At 35.7% G+C, this 15,864-nt stretch overlaps 1 protein-coding gene across 7 annotated transcripts in view; it reads right to left on the bottom strand.

Moving 5' to 3' along the window:
* LOC120777672 (serine/threonine-protein phosphatase rdgC) overlaps positions 1-15,864 on the bottom strand; it is a 124,917-nt gene that overhangs the window by 43,175 nt on the left and 65,878 nt on the right. The window contains exon 1 of one of the 7 annotated variants that reach the window (XM_040109138.1): positions 5,978-6,034. The exons of the other annotated variants lie outside the window; for them this stretch is intronic. The gene's annotated coding sequence lies outside the window, so the exon portion shown is untranslated. Of the gene's footprint in view, positions 1-5,977; positions 6,035-15,864 lie in introns of those variants that run through there. 7 annotated transcript variants of the gene reach the window in all.

The following is a 15,864-nucleotide window of genomic DNA, read 5'->3' as shown; positions in this document are numbered from 1 at the left end:
AGAAAGTATAATTTAACTATATTACATAAGTTGGGTAACATTTGCCAAAAAGGATGAACGTGTTGAAAGAGCGACTCTCAGAGACACCTCTGGTGCACTGCGGATTATACCAACGAGCGTACGGATGGGTCGAAACTAGGAAGCAAAGTTGGAGTTGAAGTTTTCTGTAAGCACTCCTCCGTCAATCTTAGCTTTAGGCTACCGGACCACTGCAGGGTTTTTTAGAAAGAAGTGGCTGGTATTAAGGTGGCGGTAGACGTACTACTACGAAGTGTAGCCTCTTTCAGGGAAGTAAGCTTTCACTCAGACAGCAGAGCGGCAATACTAGCGCAGAGCACTCTAACTGTGCGCAAAAAGTTAGCCAGCATCACACTCTTTTCGGAGCCGAATTGCTGGCAGCTGCAAAGCCGACTAGCCAGACAGGGGAAGTTTTGTCCCGTTCACATTGGAACCAGGAGACTTAGCCGGAACGGACATTCGCCATCTCAACAAATTTGTGAAAGCTCCCAAAGCGCTTTATAGATTTGTAAAGATCTTATGATCTATTATATAGTATTTTTGGGTAACAAAACGGACCGGCGTTCTATGATGTCCGAGTGAGATCCCTGTTAGAATCGATCTCTTAACCTAACATATTAAATTGAACCATATTTTTTATGCGGTTAGTTTTGAATATTAAAAGGAAGTACACTCCTAATACAGATTTTTTTTAATTTAAATAAATTGTTGCTTTTTTAAAGTTCTAAGAAAATGGCGTCTAAAATTAGAAAGTTATATATATTTGAGTCGAAAGAGTGAAGTGTAAGTACGAATATAACCTAATATTATTTTAGCACGTATTCTCTGTAGTGCTTTCACTACTAATGGAGCATCAACAAAAGCCGTCCATATTCCCTGCTGGCAAAGCTCTCTCAACATTCATTAGTGCGTGTAATTAGTGTGATTCTTGCATCCTGACAGCCTACAAACAACTATTTAGACCCATACATACAAGCATATGTATGTATATCACTTACAACCTATTTATTTAGCTTTATTTCCCGCTGCTATATTATGATTTATGCAATGACAGTGCGAAATATGTTAAGTCCATGTGCTTATATTACACACACACACAGAAGCATGCATACAGATTCAGTTAGTAAGCGTGTGTATATTTATTTGCTTTCATTAGCATTTGCCTGTTTAGTTGTTAGTAGTGTTAAATTGCCCTAAAGGTGCCGGAAGTTTATGTAAATATGTAAATATGTGAAAGAAGTTAATTCCCGAGTTATAAAGAGCAAGTGTGACTCGTTAATTGCAGGGCAATCACTGCACCAGGGAGAGGTCAGCGATAGTACTATAATATCGTTTGACATTTCAGTGTCCAGCTGTTGAATGAATGTGCTAATATTAGGTTGAAAATTAAAACCAGTACACTGTGAGAATTTCGACCTGTGTTGCTGCTCGTGCACCCGAAGTATTGTTGAGGTTAGCTATGCATATACTATATAGATAGCCAAGGGACTTTGGGATGACTAAAGTCTCTTAGGGGTTTTTCTAAGTTACTGAAAGCATGCCTTGACCTCTTAGTGGATCTAAGATCCTACTTCACGATAAACCTGCAGGGGGTTCCTAGGACATATTAATATTCTAGGAAACTGTGAAGCAAATGAACTGGCCACATCGGACACCTCTTTACAATTAGACCACGGAAAAGTGAGAATTTGTATGCCTCTGACCACTCTCAGATATCTAATGGACTGTCTCTTATATTTTCACATATTGCAAAGTCCGAAAAAACGCAAAAATTAGGCCCAATTTTGATTTGAATATCAGAGAAAAAAATCTCAAAAATCCTTTAGATACTTTACTGCCGCCAAATATTCCCCATATATTTTCTGAAACACAATACAAATTGGAAACCGGAATTTATTTGTTATTAAAGTATGACTTAAAGAGACTAGAAGTGGTTATGGAAAAACCCCACATAATTAATTTGTTTAAAATTTCATATATCATACAAAAAATAACACTCCCCCGGCTACAGGAAATTTACGCTTTCATTTCTCGCAATGCTCGCCGGTCCGCCTACAACTGACTAACACTAATGAAGCTATTAAATTACGTTACTTAAGTCAATTTTCCCCGCTTGATTGGGCTTTTATGTTCAAATTTCGGACATTTGGCAGATCGCTTACAAATAACGTCAACTAAATTTAAGGCCTAGTGAATCAGTAATTAAAATTGGCTTCAAATGTCAGCGAAATGGGGTCAATAGCAACGCGGCAGGAAAGACTAGAGGCAACGACGCAAATGTTAAGTGTTAGACGCCAAAGTAGCAGAGGGTTGAAGCATACTTCAAGGCGGTGAAAGCTACTGGGGTAATTGTGGGTGAGTAAATTTAAAATGGAAACAATATTCAAAATTCAATCAATAAATTTGGTAACCAATTTAAGTTCTTCAATTAAGTTTTTTGTAGTTTTAATATTTTAGTTTTTGTGGAGCTCAGTTTTTAATTTTTTTTTTCAATTCAAGCTTTAGCCTGTTGGAGCTTTGAAGCTGGTTTACTGTGTATTTATTTTTTGTGTGGTAAGGTATTTAATATAATTTATGTTCTTTTTCTTTGTTATATTATGTTACGCTATGTTACATTAATTTATGTTATTCAGTATTCTGTTATGCTTTATATTATTGTGTTATGCAAAGTGATGTTAAATTTAAAATTATGTTACGTTATGTTTACGTTAAGTTTATTTATGTTTATGCTTTTTTTATGTTATGTTACATTATATTTTTTTTATGCTAACATTATGTTACGTTATATTTACTTTAAGCTTAGTTATGTTTATGTTTGTCTGTGTTCAGTTATGTTAGATTTTATTATGTACATATATGAAACGCTATGTTACATTAATTTATGTTATCCAGTGTTCTGTTATGATTTGCAATGTTATTATGGTACATGCTATGCAAAATTGTGTTATCAGAGAATGTATATGAATATAGTTACATTAAAAAATAAACATTATTCTCTGGTGTTTTATTATGTTATGCAAAGTCAAGTTAGAGTAAATATTGTTATGATAAGTTATATTGCGTTATATTCTGTTATGCTTACGTTATATTTATGGTATGTTAAGTTATACTGTGTTATGTTACGTTAAGTTTACGTTCAGTTTATGTTATGTAACGTTATTTTTATGTTATGTTAAGTTATGCTATGTTATGTTACGTTATTTTTATGTTGTGTTATGTTATGTTTTGCTATGTTACGTTACGTTTATGTTTAGCTATGTTAAGGGGCTATACCAGTGTGATGCATGAAAAATTAGGCGATTTTCCTGAATTTTTTTTAAAGAAAGTACTAGATTGAATGTTTCGACGTTCTATGGACGTAATAAAGTATATTTTTAGCTATATTAAATTTTTTTTTTTCAAAAATATTGAAAAACAAGTAAGGAAGGGCTAAGTTCGGGTGTCACCGAACATTTTATACTCTCGCATGGTAAAGTGATAATCGAAATTTCATTATCCGTCATTTAAATATTTTTCAAATACCGTATTTTTGTAAAGTTTTATTCCGCTATCATCATTGGTTCCTAATGTTTATACTCGTATTATACAGAGAAGGCATCAGATGGAATTCAAAATAGCTTTATATTGGAAGAAGGCGTGGTTGCGAACCGATTTCACCTATATTTCGTACATGTCATCAGGGTGTTAAGAAAATATTACATACCGAATTTCATTGAAATCGGTTAAGTAGTTCCCGAGATATGGTTCTTGGTCCATAAGTGGGCGGCGCCACGCCCATTTTCAATTTTTAAAAAAAGCCTGGGTGCAGCTTCCTTTTACCATTTCCTCCGTAAAATTTAGTGTTTCTGTCGTTTTTGGTTAGTCGGTTAACGCACTTTTAGTGATTTTCAACATAACCTTTGTATGGGAGGTGGGCGTGGTTATTATCCGATTTCTTCCATTTTTGAACTGTATATGGAAATGCCTGAAGAAAACGACTCTGTAGAGTTTGGTTGACATAGCTATAGTAGTTTCCGAGATATGTACAAAAAACTTAGTAGGGGGCGGGGCCACGCCCACTTTTACTAAACAATTGCGTCCAAATATGCCCCTCCCAAATGCGATCCTTTGTGCTAAATTTCACTTTAATATCTTTATTTATGGCTTAGTTATGACACTTTATAGGTTTTCGGTTTCCGCCATTTTGTGGGCGTGGCAGTTGGCCGATTTTGCCCATCTTCGAACTTAACCTTCTTATGGAGCCAAGAAATACGTGTACCAAGTTTCATCTTGATATCTCAATTTTTACTCAAGTTACAGCTTGCACGGACGGACGGACGGACGGACAGACGGACGGACAGACAGACAGACGGACGGACGGACAGACAGACATCCGGATTTCAACTCTACTCGTCACCCTGATCACTTTGGTATATATAACCCCATATCTGACTCTTTTAGTTTTAGGACTTACAAACAACCGTTATGTAAACAAAACTATAATACTCTCCTTAGCAACTTGTTGCGAGAGTATAATAACGGAGTTATGTGCTGTCTGCGGAAGTGCAAAAAGTAAAAAAAAAAATCAAAATGTTTATTAAATTTAAATATATTTTCTATACAATGAACTACGATCTTTGAAAAATATCAAAAATTAAGAAAATGGCGTAATTTTGAAAAAAAAAAAATTGGTTATTTACGAAAAAAAATGTCGTTTTTTTAATACCAAATTGACAATTTTCAACCAATCATAAGGATCGTAGTCCATTGTATAGCAAATGTATTCAACTAAACCCAGTTTTAATTTGAAGTCGATCGGTCAATTTCTCGTTGAGTTATGATGTCAGCAATTTTGAAAAATGTCGTTTCGAGAAAAACGCGTTTAAAGTTTCACTTATATATGTTTGCACCTCTGAGCGGTCGCTGTTTAGAACGCTGCTATTCAAAAACATTAAAAAAAGAAGTTTTTTTGAAAGTGTCACACTGGTATGGCCCCTTAAATTACGTTTTATTTATTTTATGTTATCTTATGCTTTGTTATGTTACGTTTTATTATGTTACGTTATTTTTCTCACTTTAATATATATAAGTCAGAAAAGTTTTTTATCGAATTTAATTTTTTTGTGCTTCTAAAATATTTTTGTTTATTACATTAACTTTCACACTAATTGCCATGTATTTAGACAATGACATTTGTACTAAAAATATACCCTAAGGAATACAAAAAAAAACTGAAAAAACAACCACAGACACATTTAAGCAGATTGGGCAGTCGTAAAAAACACGACAAATTCGTTTATGGCCCAGACAAAAGCTGTTAAAAAATAATAACACACAAAAGCAAACGTCAAAACGCATTGGGACACTTATTCAAATTGAAGAGAACACACTTACATATATAAATTCCGAAATACACCTGTCTATGTTCGCTTAAATATTTAAACACAAACACACTTATGTAAATGCCTAGAGCGGTTACGGAGCCAAACAATTCAAGTAAGCTGGGAATAATTTGGAATATTGGATGTTAAATCGCATAAGAGGACACACTGCATAGGTCAAAATCTTTAAAACAGCATTAGATGTATGTTTGTGTCTTCAGACACACACCAATTTTCTAAGAAAATCCTAAATTAAATAATATGTATTTTGCAGTCTACTTTAAAGCTGATATATGGTAGTGTTAGAAATAAGTTATAGAAAACATATCATTTGCGTAAGTAACATATGTATTTTAGCAAATAATTTGTTGTTCAACAAAAATATATTTGGAAGAAGGAAAAATATAGTCAAAATTCGCTCAGCTTCGGCCTGGTGTGTCATTAAGTGTACAGCTCGTCGGCTTATTTCCAGCTGCGGCACGAAAAACAAAAATACATTGGCCAATATGACAATGACCTTGATGAATTTAAGTGACGAGACACATGAACTTTTTATACACATACAAACATACAAGTAGCTGTTTTATATACATACGTACCTGTGCGAAGACTGCTAGACAGGCAAGCTGCTTGGAGCAGACACCAAAATATGAAAAAAAAACAAAAAACTGAAAACGAATAAATAATTTTATTATCAAATTAGCATTTAAACACAGCAGGCGAGGTCAGGCTGCCAAGCAGAGGCATAATCTGTATATGTATGTACATACATACATGTCTATATTCATGCACTTGTTTTCTCTAAAAAAATTCAATTTGGCACTGTGGTGTCAGCACCTAATAAGCTTTGTCTGCTTAACTGTGTTCAAATATATTACGCACACACACACTTAAGAACTAGCACTTACTTGCACAGCTGCATGTGCGTGTTGCCACTTAATTTTGCGCATATTTTCAAGCATGCGAAAATGTTGATTAAATTTTTACTGGGCATTGTATGCGCGAAAAACAGGTATATAACACTCAAAATGCATATGTAGGTGCGCGTGGGTTGCAATATACATATATGTGTACATATATATAACAATACACATATATGTCTGCATATATGTATATAAAATACTTATAGCATCCATTGGCATGATAAACGCACGCGAATTTGGCATTTACTTGCAGTTGAACTTTCGCAGCTCAAAATGTCAGAAGTTATCTTAAGTTCGCGCATTGAAAGCCAAAAGTTGGCGCCGTAAGTGTAGGGAATGCAGTCAATTACGTTTAAGTGCCTTAATTGCCTTTGGCAACACTGCCAACTCGTAACAGGATATTTACATAAAGTGACTAATATTTTCAGAACTTTAAAGTCAACTAAAAATAAGCGTTAAGGCACTTAAACTACTTAGATAAGACGGATGATATATTCAAGAAATATAAATTAATATTCGGTACTTTGATAAGGGAAAGTAGTTCAGCAGATTCTCTGCGTTCTACTATATGCCAGAAGGCTCTTGCAGTCGCGCAAAAACTGGTTATTGACCAGCGTCTACTAAGCGCATGCAAGGTCTATTGGTCCAGTGCTAGAATGCAAGACGCCAATGGAGATTCAACGCTGTCCCATTCCAATGAGAGCGGGGAAAAGTTCCTATCTGGCTAGCTCATCGGCTGGACAGTTGTCATTGACTCCGCTATGAACAGACACCTAAACTAGACTGTTAATGAAATAGTTTGATGCTTTATCTAGTGAGGATAGACAATCCTTGGTCAACTTCGAACGCACAGTTAGTATGCAAGCGCAAGCAGCAGTACGTCTACCGCTACCTTAACAGTAGCCACTTCGGCTTGAAAAATACTTCAGTAGTCCAGTAGCCTAAAACATAGCTTGACGGAGCCCAACCTTCACTCCTAGCTGAAAAAGCTCAATGCTCATCTTCTCCAGAGACTCCTCCACTACCGCATATGCCTCGAGAAGTCTTTGCTAGGCAGCGACCCAAGTTTTTAGGAATACAGATGCGGAGAAGATTTCAGCGTCCTTCGGTTCGGACCCACTTCACTTGGAAACATGCGCGCTCAATTCAATTCCAATCCAACATTGTCAATCAAATTTCCAAAATAGATGAATTTTAAATATTTACAACTACAAAGCTTTGCACTATTTTCGTGCAATGTGTTTACATATATATGCTCTATGCTTCAACTGGAGTGAAATATATCATACTATAATCCCATATACATATACATATAATATATACTCAGTACAGCATATCTAGGGAATGAGCAATTTTGGATTGACAAGTAATTCAGTTTATATGCAATTAACAAAAACGAGAGATCTGCATCAATGCTACCTCGTAACTGTAAAGTGTAATGCTACGAGTGTGTAATCATGTGTATCACATTACACGGTAAATAAAGCAAATGCATTACCACTTAAGGGAATTAAGAGTGCCAATAAACTCGGCTAATAGCACTTACTGCTGCACATGTTTGCAAATTTAAATGTTTACACATATATACATGGGTATAGACAAGATATTTTGCAGCTAAAAGCGAGCAATGCGGTCATAAAAATTCGCACAGATGCACAGTTGTATGTAAAATGGAAACATGAGTGACAGTGAGACTGAATTCAAAAATTCAAAAAGTTTCAGCCACTTCAAAATAATATGCACACGTGACTTGTTCCAGTACTAGTATGAGAATTTTGACATTAATACTTTCAAGTAATGTATATTTTATGAAAATATGTGGCATTGAAAGCTTAAATTAAAATTTGTTGAGTATAAAATTTCAAAAGTAATACAAAATTTATAAATATAATATATTATTCATTTACATATAAGGTCTAGTAAAAGGATGCTTTTTCCGACAGATGGCTTTAGTAATCTGTAACTTGCATTGTATAAGTTCGATCTGGTTACGCTGTTTAGCATCAGAAGGCAAACATTTCGTACTAAGAAAACTTCTGAAACAGTTCTAAGATTGCTTGACTCAGAGAAATATGGCATATTTTGTAATATATATTCTATAAAAGTGTAAATTTAAGCCAGGCGGCGCAAAATGTGAGTATTGTTTATGGTCCTGATACTAGCAGCCAATTATGTGCAGCTTTGATTTCATCTATTCCGTAAACGTCAAGGGAAACAGTCGTTTTCGAATCTGATATTAGATGCCCCCCAAGAATTCGAACCTTTACTGTCAACAATTAGACCGTCTGTAGAAAGCAACCGCCCGGAACGGCCAACTGTGGTGAATAGATGAGGAATTGTGTTTCATCAGAACAACGACAAGCCACACATATCCATATCGACTTACCAGAAGCTCGAAGATCTTGATTAGCAGGTTCTTATTATTTATAGGTCTATTTTTATTAGACCCAAGGTATCACAGAACATAAAAAAAATGTTAAAAAAAATTACATTTCTACAAGTTAGGTAGAAAAGCCGTATAGTTTGTGATACAGTAGGCTCATATACTCGTATATATGCAATAATACAACAAAAAACAATTTCTTATCAAGGGTACTTCAAAATAATACATATATATGAGACGATAGGTCTAAATGGGTTAATCATATGGTCTGGAACTGACATCAACATATTTCTACTTCTTCCTGTCTATGGCGAGCGATTGTACTGGTGAAAAATTTACGTCAAGAGAAGCTTGCGAAAATCGACTGCCGCAGTTTTTGTCAATAGAGACGAGGGTTTCTTTGAAAGTTCCTACAAAATAACAAAACATTATTGAACAAAACGGCATTTATTTGATCTAACTCGGATCTCTTTAACAATACAAAATAAAATCTAGAATCTAATGAAAAAATAATGGATTTCTTTTACTAGACGCATTATACAATTAGAACCAGCCATCAGGGAGTAGAATTCTGTCTACTTTCGGGATCTTTGAAACCAAAGGAACTGGGTTAGCTGCAAAAGATCTGTAGAATGTTTTTAGTAGCGAAAATCTGTATTCTCGCTTCCTAAATACAATGCAAACTTATTTGGCCGAAAGATGTCCCACCAACAATATCTCCAAGGTTAAGCCAAACAAATTCTGGTGTAGTCATAAATTTCGAATTGGCTTGTTAATAGGTAACTCGAACCAATCAAGCTCTAATTTAATACAGTCTTTAGAGAAGTCAATAGATGAACGATTGAGCACTTTGGTTCATGGTGATGCCAAGGAGTCTAGGAAAACTCTAATGTCGAAACTGTAAACTCGTCTTCTCTTGCGTTTCGATGAAGAAATAAGAACTGAAACCTTTTATCGTAACCTAAAGTGCTAGATATAGATTATCTTACGAATGGAACAAAAGCTATTTCCTCGGTGGAGAGTAGGGATATGTGACCGTAATCAAGAAATGATATCGGAGGTAAATATTCAACTTTGTGACAAAGTCAATACTGGGAAATTGACTTTTTATCCACTAGGTCTGAATTATCTCAGAAATATCTATTCTTATGTTCTGAAAACGACACATTTCAGTTTATGCTCGCACGTACTAAAACCGAAGACATTACCAACCTAGCGATATGTAATAATTTCGATATTATATACATATCTATTTTATTATGTATACATAAGTACTTGTATATCCATAGGTACATATGTATATATAAACAAATAAAGTGCCAATAACATTTGCAACATTAAACGAAGTAGTAAACTGCATTCAAACTTAAATAAACACGCATATGTTGTCATATATGTCCATATATATATAAACATATATATATATATTGATAAAGCAGAGAGGATATCATCGACACAAACAAAATTATATAAGCAGCAATTTCATACTCATTGCCATGAAGCAAATATGTAGCAGCAAAAGCGTTCACATGCAACTAAAAATATTTGCGCTGAGCAAAGCAACAAAGACAACAAATTCCAGATATTTGATTATGTCAGTTTAGTTACGCTTTATGCATACTTGTAGGGGACTCGTTTTGTGGAATGTTGCAATTAAGAGCACGATTGTAGTTCATAACCGCATAGTTCAATGAGATGAGTCATATGAGTTGAAGATAAGGACCCAGTGCAAATGAGCCAGTGGTCATCCAAGGGAGATGTGATTTAATGAACTATAAATCATAAACTGCTTTTGAGGGGTATAACTACAGGGGTCATAAAATGTACATATATTCGATCGCAGCAATGTGAAATGAAAGATACTAGATAATACGGTGGATGCGACAGCAGTTCTTTTCCAAATTCGTATAATTTGTCCGTGGTGACGGATCAATAGTAAAATGGGAACGTTTTTTCTTCACTTCGCCGACGAATCAGTCCAATATTTCGGCGTAGTAGAGCTCTGCGACGGTTTGCCCTACTCAACGTAGTCGATGTACATTGCACCCTGTGAATCTTAGAAAACGGTAGTTATCACCATTTCGGCCAATCGGACAGTTTTCGCCATCTTCGGAGCAGATTCGCCGTATGGAGCCAACTTTTTCGAATGTTACTTGGTCCCTGTTGTAGACCAGTGGGTTCATGTTTCGTGGACGATCATTAAACGATTGCGCTTTAGCCTCGTTAAATACTATTGTGAAGTGGTCTCACGCTTGAACTTATTATCCGAAGACGTCTAAAGGCGCTAGCTTTCTTACGCCCAATATTTCATCCATAATATAGCCTTTGATATGCTTATAGTCTAAGTTATCTCGAGCATCTCCAAACGGCGATTTGGGTGAACTTTTAACACGATCGTCTTCGTGATAGCCGTTTTCGAAGTTTTTTGAGGTCTAAGTTAACTCGAGTACCTGCAATCAGCGATCTTGGAAAATGAGATCGTCAACTTTCATCACGTTCTTCTCCGTGATAACAGCTTTCGAATCACCTGAGTGTGGCTCATCAAAAACCGATGGGCGACGATGTTGGAATTCGTTAAAATAATTTTTATCGGACGTCATCGAAGCAGGAGAGTCACGGTCTGCCTACAGTATACAAGCGTTTTTTGATTTCCCTTTCAATTGAATGAATAGCAGGATCCACTGATATCTTTAACCTAACTAATCACTCGGTGCTACACGACTTACACCTTTCGGCAGAATATTTGATAACAGCCGTGTACGATATCGGACTATATGATACAAAATTACTTTCGCGATCAGACGGCGAGGCTTAATATTTACTGTACCACCTTCTACCATTTGAGGAGCATAGTTGGTAAATCTTTATGCAAACTTTAAAGGCTCCATACCCTTCTAATTTACGCCGTCATCACGAAATGAGATTTCCTTTCGGAAGTAATGCCTTTTAATTTTAAAAGAATTTCCGCCAAACCTTCAAGTAACACCAGAAAATGAACACATATTTGAGCGTATCAAATTACTTGAGAGTCCCAACATAAGCGCCATAAATCACAACAATCCAACAGCGTATGAATCCTTTCAGATTTACCCAAAAGGATTTGCATAGCGAGGACAACAAAATGGCGCCATAAAATGGACTAGAAAAGCAACAAATACATGTAGTAAGCAAATAGCTATGCATCATTGCCGCTGCCAAGCGTGAAAAAATGCTGTGTGGAAAAAGGATTGGTATCATATTTTTCCAGAAAGCTGAAAGCGTTGCACGACATGACAATAGATCAGAGAGTACATAAATAAAAGAGTTCACAAACACAAATACACGAGTGCAGCAAAGGCATAAGTATATGTGTGTGTGTGTTGCTAAACTTGTAGACTGCATTGTGTATAGGGTATAGAATGACGGACTGTGATATTGAAGATTTTGCTGTCACTTTGCATCAGTGTCACCGACAAGCAATGGCAGTTAAATTGAGGCGGAAAGTGCAAAGTGGACAAGCGAACGTTTAGGGAATGTTGAAGTAGTCAGTAAAGGCAAGGAACACGCAGAAGAAGCAACAAAACATGAAGGATGCGCTGCTGACAATGAATTAATAAACAGGGTGCCACGAGGACCAATGGTCAATAGCCCGGAAGGAGGAGCAGCACAGTAGCGAGACAAAAAGAAAAACAAGTACTCACAAGAAGTGATTGAAGTAACAGCTTTAGAGAGTTTACAACAAGGGAGTGTCGAGGTCATGTGACGACTGCATAGCAAAATGTTAGATTTCTGGCGCTAATTGATGAACAGGCGAGATAAAGGAGCTGTGATTGGCAGGCAAATACAATGTGAAGCAGCACATAATGGAGGGCGATAAACAAAGCCAAAAACATGGAAATAATAAACATGACAACAACAGATACAAGCAAGAAAGAGTAATGAGTAGTGCGTAAACGTGGAAAAGTGAATATGTAATTGTGGCAAGTATGCATATTTGAAACAAATGGGGCGTATAGAAGTAATTTTTTGGCTTGTATATTACTCATGCTGTAACTTCTGTTAATGTTGTTGCTATAATATGTATTATCAATTATGTTTATGTGTGGTCTTCAGCGCTTTTTGGCATACTCGAAACATTTGCAGCGTTTGTCGTTTTCTTTATTATTAATGTCCTTTTTGTTGTACTTCCTGCCTTCTATACATTTTTCCTTGCTTAGCACTTAGTTTCTAAGTAATGACGAAAAAAATGCATTGCACAAACAAGTGGTCGCAAAGCTGAGCCCACTTGTAATGGATTTTTAGAAGAGAAAATGCCAACAAAAATAAAAAAAGGAAGAAAATCATGAAAATGCCAAATATCAAGATGTCTGGCTGTGGCTATGAAAATCATGCTCATAATAAGTATTGTTGACTAAAAAAGTTGACCGCATGCCAACAAAATAACATAAAAATTAAATAAATTTGCGAAGCTATAAATTTTGACAGCTCTACGGCCGGCTCTGTACGAGTGCGACGAGCTGAGATTGTATGCGACGCGCTGTATATTTTGCCAAAAAAGCCATTGTTGTCATCCATCACTGGTGACTGTCGCAGATGAAAAATGACAGCGGTCCAGCAACGAGCTGACGAGTAATGCGGGCAATAAAATGGAAATATTCTTGTTAATGTAATAAATAAATGCAAATGTGGGACAACGAAGTGCTGGAAATGATATTCAATACATAACTGGTTTACCCAATACATATATATATAAGCCATGTTAATATACCTAGATCTGAAGTCAAATGTCGTATATACGAAAGTAGGCAAGGATATAAAGAGTTGTAACTTATTTTCGTAAATCTTGAAGGTATCAGGTATCTTTTTCGAAAGGTTCACGACCGTCGAAGAATTATGATTTTTAAATGATAAAGGTCTTTATGATGTTTACTAAAAATTTATACCACCTCTGTGTGACACAAAAAGTTCAAACAAACACTTGGCTGAGATAGCAGACACTCTTAAGATACCAACTGAACATCTACATCATATCATTTATAAATATTTGGGTACGAAAAAGATCTGTGCAAAGTGGACGCCGCGCGAGCTCACTTTTGACTAAAAACAACAACGATCTGATGAGCAATGGTTGGAGAGGTTCAAGCCTAATAAACTCGAGTTTTTGCGTCGATATAAATATGACAATAGATGAAACATGCCTCCATAATTTCACTCCGAAATTAAATCGACAGCGGATGGACTGCGCACATTTAACCTTCTCCAAATCGTGGAAAGACGCAACAAAAGAAAAAGGTTTGCTGTCAGTGAAAACGAAAGCAAAATTCCATGAATTGAACTGCTTCCGCATCCAACGTATTCTTCATATCTAGCCCCTAGCGACTATTTCCTGTTCTCAGATCTCAAAAGAATGCTCGCTGGGAAGAAATTTTCGTCGAATGGAGAGGACAAAGCACAAATTGTACTACAAAAATGGTATCAAAAAATTAGAGTGACGCTATGATCAGTGTATCTCTTGCAGGGACCTATGTTGAGTAAAAAAAAAAGAATTTTCCCAAAAAATGTGTTTTCTATGGTAGGACGTGGACTTTTCTGTTACTACCTCATAACTTGAGTATATCATAAAATGGCATTTAAAGCTTAAAATTTAAATTCGCTGCTCTCTCTAGCTCCAATAGAATGTTTCACGCCCACACCAATCATATTCGCACTAAAATTTTAATGCCAGAATGTAGCAATCATATCTCTACATCAACTTCATCTAATCGATCATCCGAAAAGTGTCATTGTTCTAGTCACCCAAAAACAAAAGCAAACTCTCAGTTAAACTTCCTTCAATTTATGGCAACATCCACAAAGTGATACAACTTCCAAAACTACCAGCTGCTTATAGTGAGTAAATAATGAAGTGAACTTTTAGTGAGCTAGCATACAAAATATACAAAGTAGTTTATGGTGATGCGTAAGAGTGAAGGCGAAAGTGGTAAAGAAGACAAAGTTTCAACACAACTACATATTTACCTATCCATAGCAACACAAGGTGGTTGCCTACAATATTTCGTTGCTTTTGGGCAGCAAAATCGTACCAAAACATTGCTTATGCAATTTACAACAAAAAATATTATTTCTAATGTGATTGCTTATATTTCATGCAGCACACTTATTATAGCGACATAGTCAGTAAAATAAGATGATTGAGCATAAAAGAGAATACATACACACAAATAATATTTATACTTGCAACGAAGCATGTATGTACTTGTGGTAATTCATCAAAATTTTACCTTTTTCTCTTCTTTCATGCAGAGACACTTAGTTTGCCACTTCGTTGCATACACTTTACGCGACTTTCTTAGTATATATATTATATATACTATTTACCTTTTTGATTTAGTACGAACATAATACTTGCTCTCCACCCTTAAATTTACGCTGTGCAATGAAGTGCGAATTCAAATCAAACGAATTGAAAAGTATGTGGAATTTCGCAGTAAATCAAATGCACTCAGCACAACCCTTCCAAAAGTAATACACACACATATATACCTATACATAAACACCATCAAATTTTTTGCATTCGACTTGTCTTTTAGTGCATACACTTTGAGCTTTAATTTTTTGTCCTGCAGTGCCCTGTTCGATTTGCTTGCAGTTGTAAAAGTTTACGACTTTTTCCCTCGGACACAACATGTTTTTCTGACGTGGATTGATGCATTTTAGTGCCATGTTTTAGTGAACAAGTGAAAAAAGAATCGAGGAAAAATACATATATGACACGCGAAGAACACGCACATCGAGGAAATAAAACAGATTGTACGCGAGTGGTGAAGCGGGAGCGGAGCAGCAAATGCAATCACCAGTCGAAAGCGTTTGAAAATGCAAAACATATATTTTACAATAAAAGTAACATACGCGACATATTAGAATGCGTGCTCAATGACCTTGACTTTAGTATACATATAGTAAGCAGGATGCTTAGAAAGTTATGTACAGCAAAGGTTGCGTAGAACAGAATGCTGTTGTGAGATAGAACTGAGAGAAATACTATATATATATAGTAATACTGTATCCTAGCAGAGCAGACTGACTGCCAGCACTACTTGCATGCAAGTGCAAACCTTTTCATGTCTTTAAGGAGTATTCCAGTCTAGACCTAAAAAAAAATGTTTTTGTTTTTCAAAGTTTAACTATAGTTTAACTATTC

The sequence above is a fragment of the Bactrocera tryoni genome, chromosome 5 (assembly GCF_016617805.1).
Source record: "Bactrocera tryoni isolate S06 chromosome 5, CSIRO_BtryS06_freeze2, whole genome shotgun sequence".
NCBI lineage: Eukaryota > Metazoa > Arthropoda > Insecta > Diptera > Tephritidae > Bactrocera > Bactrocera tryoni.
The sequence above is the reverse complement of the archived record's forward strand: the minus strand, read 5'-3'. Positions and strand labels throughout refer to the sequence as shown.